This window comes from Alligator mississippiensis, chromosome 3, assembly GCF_030867095.1.
Source record: "Alligator mississippiensis isolate rAllMis1 chromosome 3, rAllMis1, whole genome shotgun sequence".
Lineage (NCBI taxonomy): Eukaryota > Metazoa > Chordata > Crocodylia > Alligatoridae > Alligator > Alligator mississippiensis.
In genome coordinates, this window is record NC_081826.1 from 198724167 (window position 1) to 198740439 (window position 16273).

At 42.1% G+C, this 16273-nt stretch overlaps 1 protein-coding gene across 6 annotated transcripts in view; it reads right to left on the reverse strand.

The window, feature by feature from the left end:
• PRUNE2 (prune homolog 2 with BCH domain) overlaps positions 1-16273 on the reverse strand; it is a 230916-nt gene that overhangs the window by 49347 nt on the left and 165296 nt on the right. Inside the window, exon 1 of one of the 6 annotated variants that reach the window (XM_059724802.1) lies at positions 10549-10687. The exons of the other annotated variants lie outside the window; for them this stretch is intronic. The gene's annotated coding sequence lies outside the window, so the exon portion shown is untranslated. Of the gene's footprint in view, positions 1-10548; positions 10688-16273 lie in introns of those variants that run through there. 6 annotated transcript variants of the gene reach the window in all.

Below are 16273 nucleotides of genomic sequence, written 5' to 3' on the forward strand. Positions count from 1 at the left end.
CTTTTTAAAATGTTTGTGTACCTTATTTTTTTCCTCCCCTCTCTCTGCTCAGCAATGTGTTTTAAATGTTAATGGCATTGTATTCTGGGCAAAGGTACATACCTGCCAAGCTCACAAACACAAAACTCTACTAATTCATGTTTCTTTTGAAGAATAATAATGCTTGAAAACAAGATAGAGTGCAAAGGAGAAGGTGAGTCAGAGAGGAGACTGGAAAACAAGGCAGCTTCTCAAGTTTCATATATCACCCAGGTTACACCATGATCTTGAGTTACTTGAGGAAGGGTACCTTATGCCTGAAAGCTTATTTAAGATCTTTCCCAGCCATACACTTGGCCCAATGAAAGATATTATGCTCCAAAATCACTGCCTCTCAAACTTTTTTAGCATCTGTTGTCTCACTGGTTATCTAAGAAAAGGGAAAGGAATCTGAGAGAGGAAAAAATGCTGCACCGTGCAATGTTCCACAGATTTAAAATAAAGGGCACTGAGCCCTCTATCATCTCCATCTAATGGATAATATAAATACAATGTTTTATTCTCTCTGTCCTTGCCCATTCCAGATATAAAAACAAGGCACACAGATTCAGGAAAGGAAAAGTAAGAAAGTATTGGATGGGACAGAACAACGTGGAATTTTGATAATCCTGTTTTGTTTTGTTTTTACTGTAAACAATATTCCTTTCCTGTGTCTCTTCATTTGCTGAAAAGAATGTTTTTCAAAGGAAGTATAGTATATAATATTCCTTCCACAAGTAATCTGTTTGTGCTTGCAGAGATGTAACAATGTGGCCAGGCACCTGGTGCAGCTGCCACACATAGGGGCAACTTTCAAATGCTGTTGTTGGTGTGATTGTGCAGCTGCAACAGCAGCTATTTTTTTTCTATCCTGACCCCTCCCCAGGTCAGCTCCCGGGGAAACAGCTCCAGTTGCCTCACCGTAGGTACAGCACTGCTTTCTTGCATACCCTTTCAGAGCTGTACCCTGCAAAGTCCTGAATGCCTGTCCCCACACCAGCAAAGCTATTCAACTTATTCTTCACTTGGGTTCAACACACCTATTTCTGTGTCAAAAGTTGAGCATGCGCTTAAGTGCGTGGCTAGATCATGACCAGAGTGTTTTGCAGCTTGTAAAACCCAGCCCTTAGCTCGCCGTCACCTTTGCATAGCACTAATCTAATGCAGTACTTGAAATCCCCAGTTACATTCCAATGCCTGCTCCATTTGAAAGGATCCAACTCCCTTCTTCCCCTTGCTGTCTGCCTGTCAAGGCTAACAACAAAACATCATTTAATGGGTATGGAGTTAAAATACTGCTTGCCATAGTAATATTTTGGAAATAAATCTGCGTGCCATTTTGCTTTTATCCCCCAAATGAAGGGTCTTTTCCTGTCCATAAAATATTAAACTTAAAGAGTTAAAGAATTAAAATAGTTTTATATATTTTTACTGTCATGTACCGCAGTTTGTAAATATCCTATATTTTCTCACATGCAATGCACAGCTTTTTTGCAAAATTCAGCTGCTGGAAATTGGGGTGTGAATTATAATCACAGCCGTTTCTACTGCTTAACCGGGGTGGGCAAAATGTGGCCCGGGGGCCACATGCAGCCTACCAGGCCATTCTATCCAGCCCACGGGGCCCCTAAAAATTTAGAAAATTAATATTAATCTGTCCTGGGCTGCCTGTCATGCAGCCCTCGATGGCTTGCCAAAACTCAGTAAGTGACCCTCTGCCCAAAATAATTGCCCATCCATGGCTTTTTCCTTTCTTGGACGGCTTTTTCAAAATTATAACTGAAAAGATTTAAAAATATAATCAGTTATTAATTTTAAATAGAAAACTATTTTTCTGGTTACAGTTGTGAATTGGATACACTATGTTGAGTTATGATAATGAACATATTCATCCAAAAGGACAAGTAGGAAATAACAGGGTTGGAAACAGTGTTCCTTCTAAGCTGCGTGGAATGCATGGGCATTTGTGCTGTGCTGCCAGGCGCACCTGCGCAGATGTGCACACTGAACATCTTAGAGGAGGAATGCTGGTTGGAAATGTGTACCTTTTGATTTTTGACACTAAGGCCGCTGAGAGAGGTGGAAGGGGAAAAAAACCAAACAAAAGGCACTTTACTTGAAAACGTGATTAACTTATTTGCAGAGCAATCACAAAGAATGACATTTTATCCAAATGCGAAGTTTCAATTAAACTTTTTAATAAAAAAGGTGAAATTCAGAAAAGTTTGGGCCAGATTCAGATCATGTTATTCAAAACCTTTAGAACTGAGAAGCACAGACCATGAGTCCGTAAATTATGGTTTCTAATCCTGGTGATGTAAATTACTTTCTCTGTGGCCTGGGCAAGTCGCATGTCTTCTATCTCCATCCATATTATAGGAATTAAGGTACATGCTTATCTGTTATGAAACAAATACTGTGAAAATAAATGATTAATATTTGTATGGAAGTGTGTATTATAAAACTGTTTCCCAAGGTCTTGGATCAGGCAGGGAAACGGGTTGAAATTTTGTAGCAGATAGCTGGAAATAATCGAAAGTCTTCTAGCTATGAATAAATGCCAACATTCAGATGATAGACTTTTCCTATATTAAATATTGATCATTAAGATTCAACACTAAGCAGAAATGGGTAGAAGTTAGTTTAATCATATACTACAGAATAGGCTGCTAAAAATAGGTCTTCTCTCATTACGTATGTAGTAGTAAAGGTTAATTCCCTTCCTGATGGCTGACACAATGACTTCAACAGGAAGTTGTCAACCATCTTTGTGCCTATGTTAGTAGTTGCAATAAAGCTCTTCTGAGAGCAAGAACTCTCCCTCCCTTTTCCTGAGCTATGAGAAAGTACACGGTATTAGCAGTGGGATGAATCCTGCCACCAACAAGAACACAAATGTCAGTCAGTAACTGGGTGAATCCTAAATGACAGACCAGGCTGCAGCAGCAGCCTACTCCAGCTCAGGGCAGAGGCTGGCCAGAGAAACAATGCAGGCAGTTAAAGTTACACCACCAAAACAGTTTGATTTCCAGTCCCCTGGAATGTGGCCTAGATGGATCAGAGATTTTAACCACTTCAGGGAAGTGTCAGGTCTGAACAAAAAGCCTGAACCTTACCAAGTAAGTACCCTCATCTACTCAACAGGGGAATCCGGCCGAGGAAATTCTGATGTTGCTGCCTCTGACAACTGCAGAGCAGATACGAGTTTTAAGAGCAGATAATGGTCCACAGCTTCCTGGAACTGCATGCAAGCACTCTGTAGCTCAGTATGACTTTCAGCATATCCCCTGCAGTACACACTTCCCATGTAGTAATGGGGCAGCAGAACGTGCAGTGCGGGTGCTGAAGAATTTGCTTCCAAAGAATGAAGATCTCCATCAGGCTCTCCTAATATACCATTCAAGACAATTAGAGCATGGATGGAGTCCACCTGATTTCCTTACAAGCTGCTGACTCTACAGCTCTACCAAAATACAATAGATGACTTGTTTCTAAAACTAGTCGATGCACAGGAATTTCATGAGAAAGATCAACTTATAAAGGAGCATCAGAGATGGAATTATAACACCAGGTATGCCTCAAGAAATGTACCTTCTCTTCCCCAGAGCAGGAATTTTGGAGTTCAGATGCAGAAGTACAAGGCTAGGGAGGATGCCCCTCGTTCGTATTGGGTGGAGACACCTAGAGGTCTTCTCTGTAGGAATCGAGAGCATCTCCATTATATTTCACCTGTTTACTACACTAGGTCAGGATGTGTGTCTGCTCTACCAAATAGACTGGATCTGTGAACCAATCTCCTTTAAATAAAAAGATTATTCTCTTTTTGTAGGGAAGTCAGTGGTAAAGACTCACAAGTACTTGTTAGCCTCTCCTCTCAAGATGATTTTGCAGTTCTTTGGAAATCCTTCAAGTTTCTGAGAAAGGGGGATGTAGCAGTAAGGGCTAACTCCCTTCCTGAGGGCTGATATGATGTGACATCAGCAGGAAGTTGCCAGCCCTCTTTGCGCATCTGTTGGCAGTTGCAATAAAGTACTTTTGAAAGCAAGAAGTCTCCCTGCCTTTTCAAGACATAGCACAACAGCCATGTTTATTAAGCACTTCCTTGCTTTACTCTACTATAGTGGCATACAGTATGGATATCAACATTTCTAAATGATGTATCTGCACAGAGACAGTACACCATTTTGCCATCTGCAGTTTATAGGAATCACCTTAGCCCTTTCAAAGGACAGTGTTTTACGATAGCAGAAGGAACAGAAACTCTTTAGGAAAATGGAAGTTTTGCTCCCCCTTTATATTTCTAAGGAGCTCAGTACTGTTAGATTTCCTTTCACCCATTACTATAGGCTATATTGAATTTATTCATGATAGCCCTGACAAATCTTTCAGATACAATTAGTGTTATCTCTGCACAGCCATTCTGTTTCTGCAACTTTGTTTGCTGCTACTTGGTTTTACTTTTTAATTTAATCTCTCTCCCTTGCTCTCTAGCTCTCTGTACGGTCAGCCTTTTGTGCTATCTAATGCATTTTTCTCTTGTTAATGATTTAAACCATTACCACGTCCCTCTATTAAATATACTGCTGAGAGACTTCATTCTATCAGAGATCCTATTTTTCAAACAGATTTTGGGCTGAAAGGAAATAATCTATCTAGCTCAAGTGACAGAGTTGTTGGGACCTGATTTTGCAGAGGTGGTTACTGCCATACTTCTATTTGTAATCACTGGGTGTGGCACTTGCGTGGTGCTTCTAAAAATCTCATCAGTAGAGAAAAGAGATTGATTTCAATCCCTCTGACATTATCACACAGACACAATTTGCAGTATATTGATACCCATCAAGAGAGATATTCAAAAGTTTATTATGCCATAGATACTTTCTAGGTAGTTCAAAATCTGTATTTATATGGCATTTTTATCTTATTAGTAATTTATTATTCTATACTGTGCTATTACATGTCTATCTAAATATATAATTTTCTACTTTATCCCTGTATCCATGATCCTCCAACCTCTTTTCACTCCTTTGCTTTCTGTTACATTGCTTTTCTCTTTTATCCCTCTATCACAATAATTGTATTTTATCTTTTTTTCTTCTTTCTTAAAATATTCATTTTTTCCACTTTTGTATCATTCTACCTAAAATGTCAATATTCACTTTGAACTTCTAGGATTATACAGTTCAGATAGGGACTTCAATGTAATTTTTCTTACCTTAATTACTGCAGTGAACCTGCAGTTACCTTCCCCCCCCCCAACATCTGGATTTAGAGTGCAAAGACTGAGCTACTGGCCACCTAAAGAGAGGAGCAAGTGCTCAGATCAACCGGATGCTGTCAGAAAAACATATGGTTGGATGGATATCTTAGGAGTTTGATCCCAGAGACCTCTACCTCCGCCACAATCTGATTATAAGGACTCACCATCTCATCTTGTCTTGAGGTCACAGAGGTGAGAGAGAAGAGGTATCAGAGGAGCAGGAGTGGTGATCTGGTTCAGCAGGTGGCTTCAGTGAAAAGTATCCCAATAGCTACAAGCATGGAGCTGCAAGGGATGGACAACCAGAATAGCAGCTGCAAGTACATGTAGCCAGGGAAAATGTGGGGCAGGACTAGCCTGGAACCAAAGGACTTTGCCCGATGAAGACAAAAAAGGGCTACGTGGGAAGTAAAACCAGCACCATGCAGTAGCCTATTCCTACAGCCTGTCTACTTTGGGAGCAGGGTATTTAGAGTCAGGAAGAAACACTAGAAATAGCCAGGTCAGGCAAGTGCATGAGTGAACAGAGTCAAAATCAGTAGAAAGCTACAACAAATCACTTACAAGAAGCAAACTACTGCGATAAGTTTGTTCGACTGTAGGAGCAGGAAGAATCTACAGACCAGTTAAACTGGGAGACAAAGAACATCAGACATTGAGGGTTGCTGGGAAAGTGCCAGGATCAGTGTGCTGGGATTGTGGGGCATTCTGAATGAGAATGAGGGGAGGAGGCTAGCAGGGAAGCACTGAGTCTAAAGGAGAAGACCCTGGCATACAGCCAAAACCCTTCACTGAAAGGGCATGTGAGAGCTGATCCAAGAATGATGCTTTATTTAGATATTCAAAACAGATGAGGCAAGTGTTCCCAAGGTGTTTGGGACTAACTCCATTGAGGATTGGCATGAATAAACCATGCAGCAGGCCCAAGCTAGAGGGGTCTCAGCTGTGTTTCAAAAGGCAATGACAAGAACAGGCTGCATAACTTTAAAGCGACAGGATTTCATATTAAGGAGGAGAGAGTTTTAAAAACAATTTTATAAACAGAGCCAGTAGGAAAGGCAGCCTACGAGAGACTAGGGGTTGGGGGCCCAAGGTTGGATTTAGGAGAGACTCATACCCCAGCTGTGATTGCTGTAGGAGAGAACCTTGAGCAGAATATACATGATCACTGACAGGTTATCCAGCAGGGACATGATGTCGAAATTTAAACTTAAAGGATATGCCAAGTCTCATTTAGTTTAAAGTTAAATAAATATGAGTGCTTTCCTGAACATGCACGCCTTCCTCAACTGGGGGTGATATGGGCATGTCAGGGGATATAGGCTATGGATTTATTTGCATCTCCTGGAATGTCCCTGGGCACTTTTACTAGGAGATTTATGATATTTTCTATTAATTAATTATTGTGTTCCCTTATTATATTTCCAACCTTTCCTTTCTGCCATTCTGAATAAAGGCTCCATTTCATTGTGTGCTTTGGGGATGCTCCTGTTTGAAATGCTTTTTGAGTATATTGCACAGTACCATGTGTCACAGTACCACACAACTCCATGGCATATCAGGAGCTTCATTGTATCTGTGTACACCATGCCTCCATTTATGCTATCTGTGCAGAGGTGTGAGTACTATATTGTTCGTTAACTGTGCCTCGGAGTTTTCCCCAATAGCTTTCTGTGTTGAACATATATTGAGAATCCAACTCCAGGAGTTGGTATTTTTTAAGGAATGGCATTTCACAGCTATTTCACTGACATTTCTGAAGAAGGACTGTGTTATTTCCCTAAGTAACACATCCCACGTGACTGTGTGGAAAAAAAATGCATGGAACAGCAAGGTGTGGCATGGAGGTGGGGGTGGTGACAAATCTCAACTTCGGGGAGGGATTTTGTAATATAATATTTATTCCCTAATATCTCAAAAGCATTACAAGTTTAAATGCAAGCTGAGATTCTCACACTAAGGCAGTAGATGCCCAAAACTTATTTAACTAACTCCCACTGAAATCAAATGGAGTTTAGCAGCTCAGTAAATTAGGCACATACTGTAAACACTTTTAGAGGATCTGAGACTCATTTCCTCTGTAACTGGGGTTGGAACAAATACATAGGAATTTGTTGTACTACTCAATAGTAAATTTTTACCTCCAGATGGGTGGGCTAGACATGTTCCACATCCACAGTGCATGAAAACCATTACTGTCTGATAGCTACTTGTATGAATATTATGAAGTAAGAATTGGAGGTGTTAGCCCACCTCCTTCTCAGCTGTTTAGAAAAAGCATGATATAACACTTGGACCAATATGCAGCAGAAAGGAGCCTAGGATAGAAAGATCTCAGAAACAATGGACCTTCTTTCACCTTTTATATTATGTGTACAACGATTGGCTATGGGCTTTGCTACAGTCACTCAAGGACTGCTCCTACACATTTTGCTGCCTATACTCTTCTCCAGCAGATAACTGATTATCTTTCTGTAGAACACAGCTAATTCTATACCAATGGGAGGAAATTATGAACTGTTTTCCTGCTCTCCATTTCGTGCCCGTGTTATAGTCATAGAGTGGACCTCATGTAGCAGAACTTTTAACCTGAAACCTTTCCAGAACTAAACATTTCAGTCAATACTGTAAGTTACAGATGCTATTAATAACTAAACCATTATTTAATATCAAAAAGAAAAAATATAGATAGGTAGATAAGCTCAAGTCCCCATTTGATCACATTACATTATCACCAAGCTTGTGCTCCTTTCCTGTTTCCACTGTATGGCTTATTGGTGCATCATATAGCACAAATATCTCTTTCTATGGGATGGTATGACAGTGAGCATGATGGGGAAGGGGGACTCAGTCTTGGGGCTTTGAGATTCTCCTGTGGCATATATAATACTAACAAAATTTACTTGGCCTGACAAAACTGCTTCATTTGCCACCTATGGACACTAGTGATTTTTGAGTGTAGCACATTCATCTGAACAAAGGGATTTTTGACTGAAGCAGTTATTTTTTCCTGACTTCAGCAGCTACAGAGATAATAAAGCACCAATATATTAAGGGCCATTAAAAGACATTTGCTCTACACTGTAATTGTATTTTCCAACTCTTATCTATCATCACTGTCTGGATTGTTTTCACTGTTATTTATAGAGGTTGATTGTAGTGTTGCTGCACACCCTTAAATACTCTTATTAGGTCTGAGTTTAACTAGAGGTAAACTCTGGCTAACACTGGAGCATAGTATAATGACTTGGACTTCCTGCAACATTGTCCTGGCTTACACAAGACAAAATGTTGGCCAAGCCAGTCAGGAATAGGATATAAAAGGCCTTTTTCTAAGCATTCCCAATCCCTAGATTGCTAAGCAGTGAGGAATGAGTAAGAAAAACTAACATTAGTGACTCCAGAGACATATCTAAGGGCAAGGGATAAAGATGGGATTCTTTATCCATGTAGCCAGCTAACTGCCTCCTGGAAAGACTGCTGAAGCTATATGCCTCCTACCCCTTCCCCAGCATAGCTGTGCTTCTTAAGAGGTATCAATGAGTCCAAAATGTAATGCCCTCACTCCCTCATAATGCTAATACACTTAACAACTACACCTACCAACACAACACATATTTCATATCATGTACATCATATATATTGTATTTACTCAATTTTAAGATGAGGTTCCCCTCCGCCATATAACATGGGGGGAGCCCCTCATCTTGGCCCTTGTATGTGATTCTAAGAGGTGGCGTGGAAGCAGGGCAGGTGACTGCTGCAGCTTGGGTTCCAGTCCCTACCCATGGTCAGGGCCATAGCTGTAGCTGCTGCCTGCAACCCCTGCCCCCCTCCATTCCCCCCCCTCCCCCCTGCAGCCTCTTCCTCCCATCTCCCCACCACATAGCCTCTACTCCCCTGCCTGCCCCTCTGCCTCCCCCCATCCCCTTGCTCCATGCTGGCAGGCTCCATCCACACAGTAGCCTGGGTCTGAGCCCAGCCCCAGCATATCCCATAGCAGTGGTGCACAGCTTGCATGGCTGCTACAGGAGCTGGGCTGGGCCCATGCTAAGTGACCAAAGCTAGAATAGGGATGGAGCCTGCCAGCACAGAGAGCAAAAGTAAAGGTAGGGAGGTCGGGATCAGGGGAGGAGGAACAGAGACTGGGGAGAGCAGGATTGAAAGCAGAGGAAGAAGCAGGGTGGAGGCTCAGGGGGGGGGGAGGAGGAGGCAGGCAGGGGTAGAGATGACAGGGGGTAGGAACAAGCAGGTGACAAGCTGTTTGACCTCCCTTCATCACGTGCTCCCCCACTGCCTGCCCCTCTTCAGCAGGTGGGGGGATGAATTAAAGATGGCCCTCCAATAATTAGATTCCATACATGAAAAATTATAACAAATTTGTAATTTTCTATGTACAGCATCTAATTATTGGGTACTCATCTTATATTCAGGGGCATCTTAAATTCAAGTAAGTACGGTAGATGTTCTATATGTAACCAGCAGGTTCTTCTACATCATCATCATTTCTTTAGGCTATATGAAACATTTGCTTATGACAAGTCATCCTCAGTAATAATTTTCAGACTTGCCTCACAGATAAAAATGCAAATATACCCACAAAGCCATATTAGGTTCCCCAAATTTCAAATGAATGAAAACGATGCCTGTACAAACCAACTTTGCAGTAATTTTTCACTCTTCTTGTCAGTTGAAATTATTCCTGGATCCTAGCTCTTTCTCAAAAGGTTACAAGATTCTTTTCTCTACAGCAATTTAAGAAGGTATTGCAAGAAAAAAAGAAATCATATGCTTCACTTAACAGCCAAGCACCGAAAACAATCCTATTGTGAAGTACTGTACTGCTAGAGATATCCCAAATAATTGCTATGCCATAGTTAAGCAGTCTTTTAAAAACAAGTTATTCAGTGACAGTATCCAGTTTTCTTCTTTTCCCACCAGACCCTGAAAGCTATGCAAACGAACTGAAAATAATCAGAAGTGTTATGTGATTGATTGTACAGTGAAGTTTTGTTTCCTAATTACAAATACCATCTCTTCACCCTGACAAAACAAATCCATCGCATGGATGTAAGCTTCTCTCATAAAGAGCTGCAAGAGAATTAAAATACAGCTGCCTGATTTCAGTAATGAGGCACTGGATGCTTTGCATCCTGCTGACAAACAGTCCGCTCACCCTTCCTTTTTTCCTCTAAAGTAATTGCAACAATAGAACCGTTAATCAGAGAAGCGCTTTGCATATCAGCCTCTTAGTGCAAAGATATGCTTACCTTCTAAAGACTTGAGGAGGCCTTTTTAGTGGGAAAATAATAAAGATGCTTGATTGCTGCACTTCAGCATCCCTCTTTCAGTAGCAGTTTACTAGGAATACAGATCCTCCACCATTTTCTGATCACATGACTAGTGGTACTTCTAAATAAGGACGATCACCTGCCTCCCGATAGTCTGCAGTATGTGCCAGAAACCACAGTTGCTCTGGTTGGGTAAATGATAAGGTGCTAAATGATGCTTTATCTGTGAAAAATATATTTTTATGGTCTCCATAGGGCTCTGTCCTAGCATCCCTGAACAGCATTCCTGTCAGTTGTGAAAAGCTCCCTGCTGTTTCATTTCAGAGTCTGAGGAAAGCTTGCAAAGACAGAGAAGTTCTTTTGGGTTTGGCTTATCTCAGCCCCCAGCTTTGTTTGCAGCCTATGCCTATAGAGAGCATACATATTCAAACACACTTAGCATAATTCCTTTCAGTTTAACAGTTCAGTTATGAAGACACAAATATTTTTAAAACTATTTCACAAAGTGGGATGTGCATAATAAAGCTACTCAGAGCCCCCGGTCTTTTCCTTTATCGTGTCCTCGCGACAAGGTATTTAGCAGAATTCCCAGATTTCACTGGAATCTGACAAACTGTGCTGTGAGCACTTCTGCTATGGCCTTAAACTTGCAAGCTCTTAGGTTGTCAAGCATGCCCCTTAGCACCGAGGCTACCCCACCCAGCCCCAGGGCTTGTGGCCTTCCCTTTGGATGCAAGGAGTGTGGGGCCTGCTCATCCATAAATCTCAGGAGCATGGTTCAGCAGCTCGCTCCCTGGCTTAGCAGCACAGGCTGACTTTGGTTTTTGCCGATGGGTGCTTTTTTTTGTGGGGGGGGAAGCGGGAGTCCCGTCCATGCCCAGAAGAGGCAGTACATTACTTCAACCCAGCTCCCCTGATGTCATAAAGATCAGGTGCTTTAGTGGGGCTTTTTGGTGCTTTTATTTAATAGCTGATTCAATCAGCTTTATTTAAAAGCACTAACAAGCCCTGCTGATGCATCTAATCTTTACAGATGCTACAGAACCGAGTTGAAGTAACATACTGCTGGTTCTGGTAAAGCATGTTTTTTGTTTGCTTGTTTGTTTTTTAATGTCTGCAAGCAATCACAGATACCTAACATACAAAAGCAAAACAACCATAGCTTGTGGGTGCTGAACACTTGCTAATTTTTTTGATGGGTGCTTGAGCCCCATGGAGTTGGTGCCTATGCTTAGCAGCCCCAGGGTTTCCTTGGAATTCCAGCTTTTTTCTGAGATGAAGAAAAGGGGGTACAAGGTAGGGAAGCAGGGGTTTTGTGTATTTGTGCCTCACAATTCTTTTGGGGCAAAACAGCAAAAGTCAGTAAACCCTGAGATGATCATTTCAGCTGTTGTCTCTCCACACTGAAATGTGGATATCAGGGTTGGCTAGAACACATCCTAGATGGTAAGCACCTTGGGATAGGGGCCCACCCACCATCTGATTTGTCTATAAGGCTTCGTGTATACCCATGGCTCTGCCTGAACAAAGGTTCTGTCCTTGCTATCTTGTCTTGCATTTAAATAAGTAACCCCACAATAGGATCTTGGGCCCATTATCGATCTCCTCAGCAGTTGGCCTCCCACTTATCTTTTACAGAAAAAAGACCATTACTGAGTGTTTACAAAAAGTTCACTTCCTTAAAGAAAACAGAGCATCTAAAAAAGATGCTGATGTAGTAACATGACACATGATGGTGCTGTAGGTTGTAGCACTGAGGGATTCAAGTTTTCTGGTAGTTGAGAGGGGGAGCTGGCAAGGTGCCTGACACTGTAATCTCATATTATATCTGGGCTCTTAAGGGGGGAAAAAAACCCATAGAGCATATAGATGTCATTATTAGCCTGACAATGGCAAGACTCAATGAAATTATAAATGTAATAAAAGACAGTTTGACGATTCTACAGTCAGATCCAGACAATTTCCCACTGCCCATAAAAAGCCCTATGGAGTTGATTAGCACTTGCTATATAAGCTTTGGACTCTACTCATAGGTATCAGCTTGCAAGACTAGAGTCAGTATTGGAATTGAAATCAAGTACATCATATCCATATTGATCTGAACTTCCTACAGCATGGTTATTTGGATAGGAGGGGAGGGCTTTTTCATATTGAAGCAGCATTAGACAACATATGCTACATTAAGAAAAATGTAGTTGTTTGGGGGTTATAAGAGGACGTATTACTGTGCATTTTTAATTTAATAAAAAATAAAATGCATAAAGGCAGGTAGCAATGGAATTTTGTTATTTCTTATCAATTTATAAACTGTAGTCTTATTCTTATTTTAAACATTTTGGTAAAGTACTTGGTTTCTTGCTTGATGTAAATATGAAGATATTATTACAAAAATGGGATTATCACCATTTTGGCCGCTGCTATTTTTAACAGCTGGCTCTGCAATGGAAATCTGGGCTTTTAATTTTAATTAATTTTAGCACTGAGATAGTAGTGGAAAACATAGTATCACTCCAAAACTGACAACAAAAAGATAATTTTCATGGCATCATGGACCACAGAATGTGTGGGGAAAAGAAGGGTGTTGTGAAAGCTGAAGAATAAACGGCAAGTTTTATTACTTATATCAATTTCAGCTATCAATAATTTAATTCACAGTTGTTAAATAGGGTCATGGAATAAACAATGAAAAAGAAAATGCCTCAATGAGGTCCACTGTGTGTACTAATGTGCCCACTGAGCTGCCAATGCCTCTGCCATTTTCCTGTTTTAATAGCAGCAAAATCTTCGCAAAAAGAATGAAATATTAAAAAGGAGAAAAAGATGGGTACAGCTGAGTGAGAAATGCTTTCTCTGTTCAAAATTGGGATGATTTTTAATATCTCAAACATTTTCATGAATCAATCATGTGAAAATAGCTTCAGTTCATGTCAATCAAAATGATTTAGCTTCAATCATTTCATTATTTTTAAAAAAGACCATAAATCTATGTCCATTTAAGAATGCAAAATATTTTCAAAGGGAAAAATGATATTTTTAAAAGTTAAAATGGACTATCTTTCCATTTTTTTGCACATACACTGTTTCCTGCAAACAGTTTCTGTCTTAATGAATTGGCATTTCTACAGAAATGCATTTCATGGTAAAATTCCTGACTAGCTTTTGATAATGAATCGTCCTGATGTTCTAATGGCAAATTTATTTATGAAACTCCAGAGAACTGAAAGCTTAAAGTGTTATATCTCTAAAGCACCATTCTTATTTATGGATGTGAATCAATAACAAACCCAGTAAAAGAACCGTGAACTGCCACATGGGAGACCTGAGTTCAATCCTCAGTTCATGTCTATAATCCTGCTGTTCAGCAGGAGCTGGAACATGCTACTGAAGCAGTATGCGAAGTCCCTGGAGTGCTTGGCATTGCTGTACAGTGGATCTGGCCAATTAAGAAACAATCTTGACAGGAGTGAATAAAGTCTACCTCATTCTGCTCATGTTGGAAGTTGGTGGCTACCAGGGACAGGTAAAGAGGAAAAAATGCTTATAATACAACACAATGGCAGAGCACCATGAAAGAAAATGCAGGTTAAATTGCAGATATGAGCTAACAACAAATTAAAATTTTTGCTCATTAAATGTAACAAGCCACATTCTCTTCTGGGACCGAATTGTTCTGGTGCAGCAGGGACAAAGCTGGGCTCCTTAATTCTTTGCTCTACCCTCACCTTGGCGGACCCAGACACAGGCACGAGCGAACCGGGTGGCTACCCAGGGCCCAGACAGAAAGGGGGCCCAAAAATGGGAGGGGGGGGTTCTGTTGTTCAAATATTATCATTTTCTCTGGTGAAGGGGGGCCCAATACTAAAAGTTTGCCCATAGCTGCCAGAAGTCTAGACACAGTGCTGCACCTGCGGGTGGAACAGCAGCTTGAAGAAAGATATGTGGGGAGCCAGAGGAAAAGCAGGGGCAACATTGGACCCCTGCTGAACCAGATGGGGCAACTGACAACCGACGCCCAGGAAAAAGCCAACCTATTAAATAGGTATTTTGCGTCGGTCTTTCATCAGTCCCATGGGACGCCCGTGCCCGCTACGGGACAGGGAAGTCCAGGTGAGGGTGATCCTCTGCCCTCCATCAATGCTGACTTCGTGAAGGAACATCTTGAGAAGCTGGATACCTTCAAGTCAGCTGGCCCTGACAATCTTCACCCCAGGGTACTCAAGGAGCTGGCGAGCATCATAGCCCAGCCTCTACCACGGATCTTTGAAAACTCTTGGCGCTCTGGTGTAGTGCCTGAAGACTGGAAGAAGGCCAATGTGGTGCCTATCTTCAAGAAAGGGAGGAAAGTGGATCCGGCTAACTATAGGCCCATTAGCCTGACTTCTATCCCGGGGAAGATCTTAGAAAAGTTTATTAAAGAGGCCATCCTTAATGGACTGGCCGACGCCAACATCTTAAAGGATAGCCAGCACGGGTTTGTTGCAGGTAGGTCTTGCTTGACCAATCTCATTTCCTTCTACGACCAGGTGACCTACCACCTGGACAAGGGAGATGAGATTGATGTCATATATCTTGACTTCAAAAAAGCCTTCAATCTGGTTTCCCATGATCACCTCTTAGAGAAACTGGCCAATTGTCGCCTTGGGTCCCCCACGATCCACTGGCTGGAAAATTGGCTCCGGGGTCGGACCCAGAGGGTAGTAATTGATGGAAGTCACTCATCATGGTGTCCTGTGACCAGTGGGGTCCCCCAAGGCTCTGTCCTTGGACCCATACTGTTCAACATCTTCATTAATGATGTGGACACTGGAGTCAGAAGCAGACTGGCCAAGTTCGCCAATGACACCAAACTTTGGGGCAAAGCATCCACACCAGAAGACAGGCGGGTGATCCAGGCTGACCTGGACAGGCTCAGCAAGTGGGCGGATGAGAATCTGATGGTGTTCAACACCAATAAATGCAAGGTTCTCCACCTTGGGAAGAAAAACCCGCAGCATCCTTATAGGCTCGGCAGTGCTATGTTGGCTAGCACTATGGAAGAAAGAGACTTGGGGGTCATCATTGACCACAAGATGAACATGAGCCTGCAGTGCGATGCTGCGGCTAGTAAAGCGACCAAAACGCTGGCTTGCATCCATAGATGCTTCTCAAGCAAATCCCGGGACGTCATTCTCCCCTTGTACTCGGCCTTAGTGAGGCCGCAGCTGGAGTACTGCATCCAGTTTTGGGCTCCACAATTCAAAAAGGACGTGGAGAAGCTTGAGAGAGTCCAGAGAAGAGCCACGCGCATGATCAGAGATCAGGGAAGCAGACCCTACAATGACAGGCTGACAGCCCTGGGGCTCTTTAGCCTGGAAAAGCACAGGCTCAGGGGTGATCTGATGGCCACCTACAAGTTTATCAGGGGTGACCACCAGTATCTGGGGGAACGTTTGTTCACCAGAGCACCCCAAGGGATGACAACTAGGTCGAATGGTCATAAACTACTGCAAGACTGTTTCAGGCTGGACATAAGGAAGAATTTCTTTACTGTCCGAGCCCCCAAGGTCTGGAACAGCCTGCCACCGGAGGTGGTTCAAGCGCCTACATTGAACACCTTCAAGAGCAAACTGGATGCTTATCTTGCTGGGATCCTATGACCCTAGCTGACTTCCTGCCCTTTGGGCAGGGGGCTGGACTCGATGATCTTCCAAGGTCCCTTCCAGCC